The sequence below is a fragment of the Triturus cristatus genome, chromosome 7 (assembly GCF_964204655.1).
Source record: "Triturus cristatus chromosome 7, aTriCri1.1, whole genome shotgun sequence".
Lineage (NCBI taxonomy): Eukaryota > Metazoa > Chordata > Amphibia > Caudata > Salamandridae > Triturus > Triturus cristatus.
The window spans coordinates 1,337,327,026-1,337,336,539 of NC_140590.1; the positions used below are offsets into that span (position 1 = coordinate 1,337,327,026).

General features: G+C 40.8%; 1 pseudogene; it reads left to right on the forward strand.

Moving 5' to 3' along the window:
• The first annotated feature begins 889 nt into the window (after positions 1-889).
• On the forward strand, positions 890-7,083 carry LOC146811992 (olfactory receptor 4E2-like; annotated as a pseudogene).
• Positions 7,084-9,514: the final 2,431 nt, after the last annotated feature.

Genomic DNA, 9,514 nt, shown 5'->3' on the forward strand with positions numbered 1-9,514 from the left:
ATGTTCTCCAAAACTCCAGAACCTTTGTGCATGAGACCACTACACCAATAATGACATCACACATATGTGAAGTAAAGGCAAGATGACAGATTTACAAGAGATAACTGCATAGGTTGCACTCGTGCAATTTCTTTCTTGAAGAAATGAGTGATCAATTCCTTCCAGAATTGAAGGATATTTTTTTGCATATTACCTTTTCGAATGCCCTGTTGGCACTTCACAAATAAAAAGAAATGTAAATAGACATGCAGGTATGCATATCCATCCTACAAAATTCACCAACGTGCAAATGCCTTGGTTGGAATGGAGTTAGGCTTTGAATATGAGATCTCACAATCCACTTCTATCTACTTTATAATGTAATGTCTGCTCTTGTTTTGTCTTTAGTCCTTACTGACTCTTGTAGTTATACATAAGAATATGTGGTATGGAAGCCTGACAAAGATATGTCTTTGTTTATGATCACCATAGGACTTGGGGTGGGCTGTTCTTTGAATAGCATGGCACATCCTTTTGTTCACAAAGCTATACATTATGGATACTAAAAGAGAATGCACAAACTTGCAAGCCACTCCTAATAGGGCCTGAGTGATTTGTATGGGCACATTAGGCTTATCAATAGTATTTTGTGCACTTTATGAACTACAGGAGTTCAATGGCAGGAATACATTGACTATAACTACCAATGAAGAATGTCATAACTCACTACATTTAGCGGCCCCAATTGTAATGAACATGTAGAACATCTGGCATTTTTACAGTCAACATTTTGTGTGCCTGTGAATGTTTTATTGTTTAGTAAACATAGTTAGATATGCCACACTTGATTTGAAATGCCATTTCTTATTTCCAAACAGGACATCCACATGTGAGTTAAAATCCAAGCACCATGGAGAACAAAACTACTGTAGAAGATTTTCTGCTATTAGGTTTTTCTGAAAAACTAAATCTAGAAATCTTACTTTTCTTGGTGTTTTTGATGTTCTACATTCTGACGTTACTTGGAAATCTACTCATCATCGTGACAGTGAAAGGAGACTCTTCACTCTCCCATGTACTATTTCCTCAGTAACATGTGTTACATTCTGTATTATGTAAGCTTGTCTGTATCGCTATGTAATCTGGGCTCACTGGAATATGGAACACGGTGCCTGCGTGGTACAGTTTGTGTTCCATGTTCCAGGGGTCGACAGTTGGTGTATTACTGGTAGCTTGTAGTGCTGTGTCTCTTTTATCCTACATAAAGATACAATCTTTAAAACTACCTTGTTTCCTGGAGTTTTGGATCTTTACAATTGGCGACGAGTTGTGGAAGGTGTTTGCTGCCACTACATAAACGAGACACAGGTGCGCTGCAGCTTTCGTCTGGATCCACGCTGTTATGGTTATAGAGACGTGGGGAACATCCTCCTTTCATCGCTGAATTCTCTTCGTGCCGTTCCCGAAAATCCGGAGTTTGACGGTGGTGAGATTCACAAGCGGCTGAATTTTATTCGTTTTCCTGGGAAATATAAGTCCTAGATACGTCTCAAGGATACGTCATTGCTGCACGAGAAGAGTGACTACGGTGCATTTGGTATCTGGGATACCGTGAGAGACGCTCCATAAGCAGAGGCATACAAGTTTACAGTGGGCCCCTGTAATTGGATGCGCGCGATACAAAGCATGAAGTGTCAAAGCCTGCGATTGGCTGCGCGTGACGTAATCACGCTGGCGGCCATCTTGATGTAACAAGGTGTAAAGGAGAAGCCTTTTGTCGGAAAGACTTATTTTGCTCGTTTTTTTTCCTCGTTTCAAGTCATCGTTTTGCAAAAAGAAGATTTACTTATGTGAGGTACCTTTGTGCGTGACTTTAACACTTATTCTACTGGATGATGATGATGAAATTTTATTATTCCTCATTTTCAGTTCTAAGATAGGAAAAGTATAATAATAGCCCTAGTAGTTTTTTTGTGTGTGGTACTTATTTAAAGTGTGACATAATTTTTGTAAGAATACACGTTGAGGTTCAATGTAGTATACATTTATAAAGTTGAACCACTATTTCATTTTGGTAAACATGCAATTTGATCCGCCGTCTAAGTTTCTACAAGACAAGGGTGAACCACCAATTCCCTGGACAAGATGGAAGGAGGAATTTTTTACCTTTTTAAAGGCCATCGATGGAGAACGCATGTCGGCCGAAAGGAAAAAAAACATTTTTCTTCATTCGTTGGGTTCTGAAGGACAATTAGTTTTCAGAACTCTTCCGCCTGTTAGATCTGGTGGAGATCACAATGTTTATGATGAGGCCATTTTACGTATTGAGGGAAGATTTAAACCTACTACTAGTGTTGCACTTAATAGGTTTAAATTTTATACAAGAGCTCAAGCGGACAGTGAAAGTTTTAATGAGTTTCTCACTGCTCTGCGTGCGTTATCCTTGCACTGTAATTTTGGTCTCATGACGGATGAGATGATCAGAGATCAGATAATTGTGCATGTTAAGAGTAAAAAAGTTCAAGAACAGTTGTGGATTTTAGGTGACCCTAGCTTGGAAACGGCGATTAGTACGGCTAAAGCTCTTGAACAATCAGATAGATGGATTAAAGCACTTGATAAAGATACCAAATCTGTCACTTCAAATGAGGTTAGTGTAGTTAGTTCAAAAGGAGGTCCTTCTTACAAGAATGAAAATAAGTCTAAACAATTTTATTGCTATAGATGTGGCAATCCGGATCACATAGCTTTGTTTCCGCATTGTCCTGCTATAGGTAAGGAGTGTAATAAATGTGGACGTCTTGGGCATTTCTCGAAATTGTGCAAACATGTATTCAAACCTAAAGTTGATTACAGGAAATTTAATCCAGATTCTTCCAATGTTGGAAGAGGAAAGATTTCTTGTGTTGCATGTGAGAATATGCCTAATGATTGTTCCTTTGGAGGGGTAGAGTCTGGTGTGGTAGTTTCAATTCAGAGTTCCTTTGATTTGTCGGAAGTAGATAAGATTGGTTCGCCAAAATGCATTGTTGATATTTTGGGAAAAAACTTGGAACTCATGGCAGACTCTGGTTCTCCTTGGACAATTATTACTAAAGAGTATTGTTCAAAGTGCTTGGGAGATCTGGTGGATTTTGGGTCTCTATGCGAGCCGGATATTTTGGCTTTCAATTTTGATGGTTCTAAAATTGATTTCATTGGTTCCAAAGAAGTACCTATTCAGTTCAAAGGTAATTCCACCACTATTAAATTGTATATTACCTTTAAGGGTGTCAATGTGCTAGGATGGCGTGACCAATCCAGGCTAGGTATTATGTTAAATCCCAGATACAAGGAACCAGTTTCGGTACTGGCTCTATCTGTGTCTACAGTTGATTTTTCACAGATGTATCCTCATATTTTTTCAGATAGGTTAGGGAAACTCAAAGGTTTCACTCACAAGATCAAAATCAAGTTGAGTGCTATTCCTGTGAAACAAAAGCTAAGAGGTGTTCCAATCAACATCAGAGAGGACCTAAGAAACATGTTGGATACCATGATTAAGGATGACATTATTGAGGAAGTGGAGTCCTCGGAATGGGTGTCTCCCATTGTTTTGGCCCTTAAACCGGATAAAAGTATTAGGTTGTGTGTTGATTTAAGAGCTCTTAATACTAACCTAGTTGTGGATTGTCATCCTCTTCCAAATATCAATGAGATGTTATGTATGTTGGATGGAGCATGTGTATTTTCCACTCTTGACCTTCGGTCAGCCTATCATCAAATCGAACTCACAGAGGATTCTAGACATTACACTGCATTCATAACACCACATGGTCTTTTTCAGTTCAAAAGAATGCCTTTTGGCTTGGCTTCGGCCGCTTCTGTTTTCCAGAGAGCTATGTATCATATTTTCAGAGACTTATCTACTTTTGTGAAATGTTTTCAGGATGATATTTTGATTTTTTCAAAAAATGATGATGAGCATTATCTACATCTTAAAGAAGTCTGTTCTAGGTTAAGTGAATATGGGTTAACACTCAAAGCCAGTAAATGCAAATTTTTCTGTAAATCCGTGGAATATCTAGGACACACACTTTCTGGGGAAGGTGTAGTACCGAAAAAGGTTTTGGTAGATGCTATCATCAATTCACCAGCTCCTGATAATAAGGATAAATTATTGTCATTTGCAGGGTTATGTGAATACTATAGCAAGTTTATACGAAATTTTGCAACCAAAATGGAACCTCTCAGAGAATTGATGAGGAAATCTTCTGAGTTTGTATGGACAGACAAACAGGATGCAGCGTTCAAGTGTATTAAAGAGGAGATTGTTAATGCTCCTACTTTAAGGTCGTTTTGTGTCAACAAAAGATGCATTATCACTGTAGATGCCAGTCTTAATGGACTAGGAGGGGTTCTTAGCCAATGTGCTGGTAAAGATGAATGGTGTGTAGCGTTTGCTTCAAAGACCTTATCTGAAACGGAAAGAAGGTATGCTGTAATTGAGAGGGAACTTTTGGCATGTATCTGGGCGATTGAGCATTTTCGCAACTATATTTGGGGAAGCAGATTCACACTGAGAACCGATCATAAACCCCTGGTTGGTATTTTATCTCCAGGGGGTGGTTGGAACTCCACTGCCCGCATAGCTCGTCTTACATCCCGTTTACAGGAGTATGATTTTGAAGTTGCTTATGTTCCGGGTAGAAACAATGTAACTGCAGATTTTTTGTCTAGGTTACCGTGTAGTGATAGTTGTGTTTCTTCGATTGAACAGGATCTAGATATAGTTGCAACATTGAAAGACTTTGTATCTCAGGATTTTGTAAAATTGTCAGAAAGTGAATGGACATTGGAAATGGGTAAAGACCCGTTGTATCAGGAAATTTTGAGTTGTGTGAAAAATGGGTGGCCTAAGGAAAAGGGGGTTTCCGCTGATCTTGCTCCTTTTTGTCGGGTATCTGCAGACATTGAGGAAAGTGATGGTTTAATTTTCAAAGGGGGTAAGATCGTTCCTCCGAATTCCATGCAAAAGAGAATTTTATTTATTACACACCAAACTCATTTGGGTATGTCTTCGATGAAGCGTTTGATTAGGGCTAACTTTTGGTGGCCGGGCCTTGACAAAATGGTGGATAGAACTGTTAGGGAGTGTCCAGAATGCATTAATAGCGATAGGATGCTTCATACTTCTTCTGCTCCACTTAAGCCAGTGGTGTGGCCAGTGTTCCCTTGGCAGAAGGTGGCTTTTGACATTTCTGGACCATTCAGCAATCTGCCCCCCAGTGCTCGTTTTGCTTTAGTCATGATCGACTACCATTCCAAATGGCCTGAGGTTAAGTTTGTGGCCAATATCTCAACTCAGACTATTGTGACTTTCTTTAGGGAGGTCTTTGCTCGTGAAGGGTATCCTGAGATAATTGTAACGGATAATGGGGTACAACTTGCATCTCATGAGATGCAGGAGTTTTTAGATATGTGCAACATCAAACATGTGACTACGTCTCTATATGAACCAAGGGAAAATGGTCAAGTGGAGCGGTTTAACAGAGTTCTCAAAGACAGTGTTCAGGTGGCACAAAGGTCAAGTGAACCTTGGTTAGATGTAGTCAGGAAGAAGCTGTGGATTTACCGGATCACTCCTCATTCAGTGACTGGCATAAGTCCTTTCAGGTTATTGAAAGGGAGGGAACCTTCATCTGAAATTTGTCCTTGGTGGATTAAAAAGTACAATAAAACAGATGATACAACTGATATTAATGATGTTGCTAGACAGGTTAAAAGTAAACAGGAGGTAATGAAAAGAAGGTTTGATGATAAGATGAACGTCAAGATTCCTGACTTTGTGGTAGGAGATTGGGTCAGGATCAGGAAGCCTGGGTTTTTGGTTAAGGGATATTCTAGATTTTACCATCCCATTAAGGTGGTGAAAGTATGTAAGAACAGTGTGATTACTCAGGATGGTAGAGTCTGGAATGTAAGAAGGGTGGCAAAGTATAAAATGCCTGCAGATGATGAATCTTGTACATTACATAATTCGTCTGACTTTTCAAAAGATGTTCCTCCTTCCACATCGTCTGTGGCATGTAGAGTTAAGAACAATCTTCGCGAAAGAAGATTACCTGTACGGTTTTTAGATTAACATGTTTCTTTTGTTAAGGAGGGAAATGTGTTACATTCTGTATTATGTAAGCTTGTCTGTATCGCTATGTAATCTGGGCTCACTGGAATATGGAACACGGTGCCTGCGTGGTACAGTTTGTGTTCCATGTTCCAGGGGTCGACAGTTGGTGTATTACTGGTAGCTTGTAGTGCTGTGTCTCTTTTATCCTACATAAAGATACAATCTTTAAAACTACCTTGTTTCCTGGAGTTTTGGATCTTTACAACATGTCATTTGTTGACTTGTGCTTTACATCTGTTACAACCCCGAACATGCTTGTGAATATTTTAACTAAGAAAAAAAGCATCTCCTACAATGGATGTATGTCCCAAATTTTCTTCTTCCACTTGTTTGGCGGTGTGGAAATGTTCATCCTCACAATCATGGCTTTTAATCGATATATGGCTATTTGCAATCCTTTGCGTTACACCACCATCATGAACTGGCGGGTTTGTAGTTTGCTGGTATTTGCCTGCTGGGTCGGCGGAGCTGTGCACTCCACAGCACAGATTTTTTCATTGATGACCTTGTCGTTTTGTGGGCCAAATGAAGTTGACCATTTCTTTTGCGATATCCCGCCCTTACTCACGTTAGCATGCACGGACACCTTCGTTAGCGAAGCCTTGTTTATATCCAATGGTGGCGTGATCTCGATGGTGTCTTTTACCATACTGGTTGTTTCTTACACATTGATCCTGCTCTCAGTAAGACAGCGCTCAACCGAAGGGAAGCGTAAGGCCCTCTCCACATGTGGCGCCCACCTTACTGTTGTTACTATATTTTTTGGACCCTGTATCTTCACCTATATGAGACCTGCCACCAAGTTTCCAGTGGACAAGATAGTTGCAGTCTTCTATGCTGTTATAACACCAGTGCTTAACACTATAATCTATACTTTGCGTAATGTAAAAGTAAAAATAGCCATGAAGAACCTTGTTAGCAAAAGAATATCTGCTTGACATAAAATCTTAGCATAATGAGGAAATTCTTTATTTCTGCCATGTACCATGCACACAAGACCTTGTGGCTAAAAGGTTTAAAAATAGGTTGCTGCTTACTTGCTCCTAAAACTTATCTTGCATTCTAGGGGTCAAATGTACACATTTTAGGGACCGTGATTTCCTAATTTCGATTCTATGCAAATTACATTCAGGAAAGAGAAATTCCTAATGCATGAAACCCATTAAAATATCATTTAGCGATTCTTAATATCGCCAGTAGGAGATAGAAATTCCTAATGCATGAAACGCAATGAGTTTCATTTAGCGATTCTAGCTGGGGTCCCAATCGACCTACCTCTTTACTATTATTGTGAATATTAATGTGAGTCCCTCTTTGATTTTTGCAGCTGGAATCCGCCAATGGGCTTAAATTGTGAAAACTATTTGTATAATTTGAAACCCACAAGCATTGATAAAGGAATTGCTCTGAAACAAGTCTGTGAGTGGGTTCTTTCCTTACTTGGAAATCCCATGAGTGCTCTAATTCTCTAATTTCTGTTTTGGCGCATTATACGTGGTGACCCACCTACCATGATGGATGCACCCGCTTTAAGAGTTTGGCAGCCTTGGTGGGGCTTTCTTGAAGGTATATATATTTCTAGACAATATCAAAACTATCTCTTGATCTAACCAGTACCATCTAGTTACACTCGACATCTGTGCTTTATATACTAGCATCAACCATGCTGATGGGAGCAAAGCTGCAGTTTTCTTTTAAGAAAATGCTCCTATTAAAATGTACAGACATGGTAAAATGATCCTTGAGATGATAGACTTTTGCTTACGCAATAACCTGTTTATGTTTAATAAGGAAGTATACCAACAGACGAGAGGTGTTGTCATGGGAGCCTGCTTCTCCCCCAGTTATGCGTGTTTACACGGAGGCTGGTGGGAGGAGCGGGTACTCAGGGCTACACACAAAAAGGTGTGGGACAACCATATAATTCAATCAATCAATCAATCAGGGGAATTGTAAGCGTGCTACTCAACCGTGAGGGTCTCAAAGCGCTGAGGGGGGGGTCCGCAGATCTGATTAGCCTAAGTGCCAGGTCTTGAGGGTCTTCCTGAAGGTGTTCAGGGAGGGGCGCATCTGATGTCTGCCGGTAGCTCGTTCCAGGTCTTGGCTGCAATGTGAGAGAAGGATCTTCCGCCTGCTCTGGCTCTGTGGATGCGCAGGGTTTCGGCTAGTGCGAGGTTGGTAGAGCTGAGATTTCTTTTGGGTACGTGGAAGTTAATTCTATTGTTGAGGTATTTGGGTCTGTTGTTGTGTAGGCTTGAATGAGGATTTTGAAGGTGACTCTTTTCTCCACGGTGAGCCTGTGGAGTCTTTATAGATGTTGGCTGATGTGTTCGTGCCGGGGGATGCTGAGGATGAGTCTGGCGGCGGTGTTCTGTATTGTCTGGAGTTTACGGAGTAGGGACTTGTTGCATTTCCGTAGTCCAGCCTGCTGGCGATGAGTGCGTGGGTGACTGTCTTCCTTGATTCAGGGGGGATACATTTGAAGGTCTTGCGGAGGATGCGGAGGGTGTTGAAGCAGCTGGATGTGACATCGTTGACCTGTCGGTTCGTGGTGAGCGATGAGTCGAGTACAATGCAGAGTTTTTTGGCGTGGTCTGAGGGGGTAGGTGGGCTTCCGAGGGTGGTCGGCCACCAGGTGTTGTCCCATGCTGAAGGGGTGGGTCCAAGGATGATGACTTCTGTTTTCTCGGGGTTGAGCTTCAGGCAACTGTTGGTCATCCAGACTGCTGGATGAGATTTATAGACAATGTCTTCATGGTGTGGAATGGTTCGGATTTACAAGCGAAGGCATTCATCAACAGTATTAATCATAACAATTTTAATTTACAATTTACAGCAGACCTTTGCAAAACAGAAATAAACTTTCTAGATGTAAAAGTCCAAGTCATTACCAACAGACTGAAAACCACACTATACAGAAAAAGCACAGCGGGCAATACCACCCTTCATGCCTCTAGCTTTCACCCTCACCACCTGATTACGGAGTTTCTCAGACTCCGGAGAATCTGCAGCACAGACCAAGCATTTGAGGACTGTGTTAAAGATGCTACCATTAGATTCACAGAGAGAGGGTACAGTGAGAAAGTTAAACACACTGCATTAGAAAACGTTTATAGAGTCTCATACAGTGAAGCACTACACAACAAGAACTCTCGACAGAACGGGCAGAAAGATAATGAGCCAAACGCAATGCCTAATAATCAGGGAACCAGACTTATAACTACATATAGTAGTCAACTCAAACGTATCAGAACCATCATCAATTCCAACTAGCCTATCATTAAAACAGATGCAGTACTAGGTGACCTCATTCCAGGAGAGCCTTCTTTTACTTTCAGAAAAGCCAGGTCAATGCATAACTCACTGGTG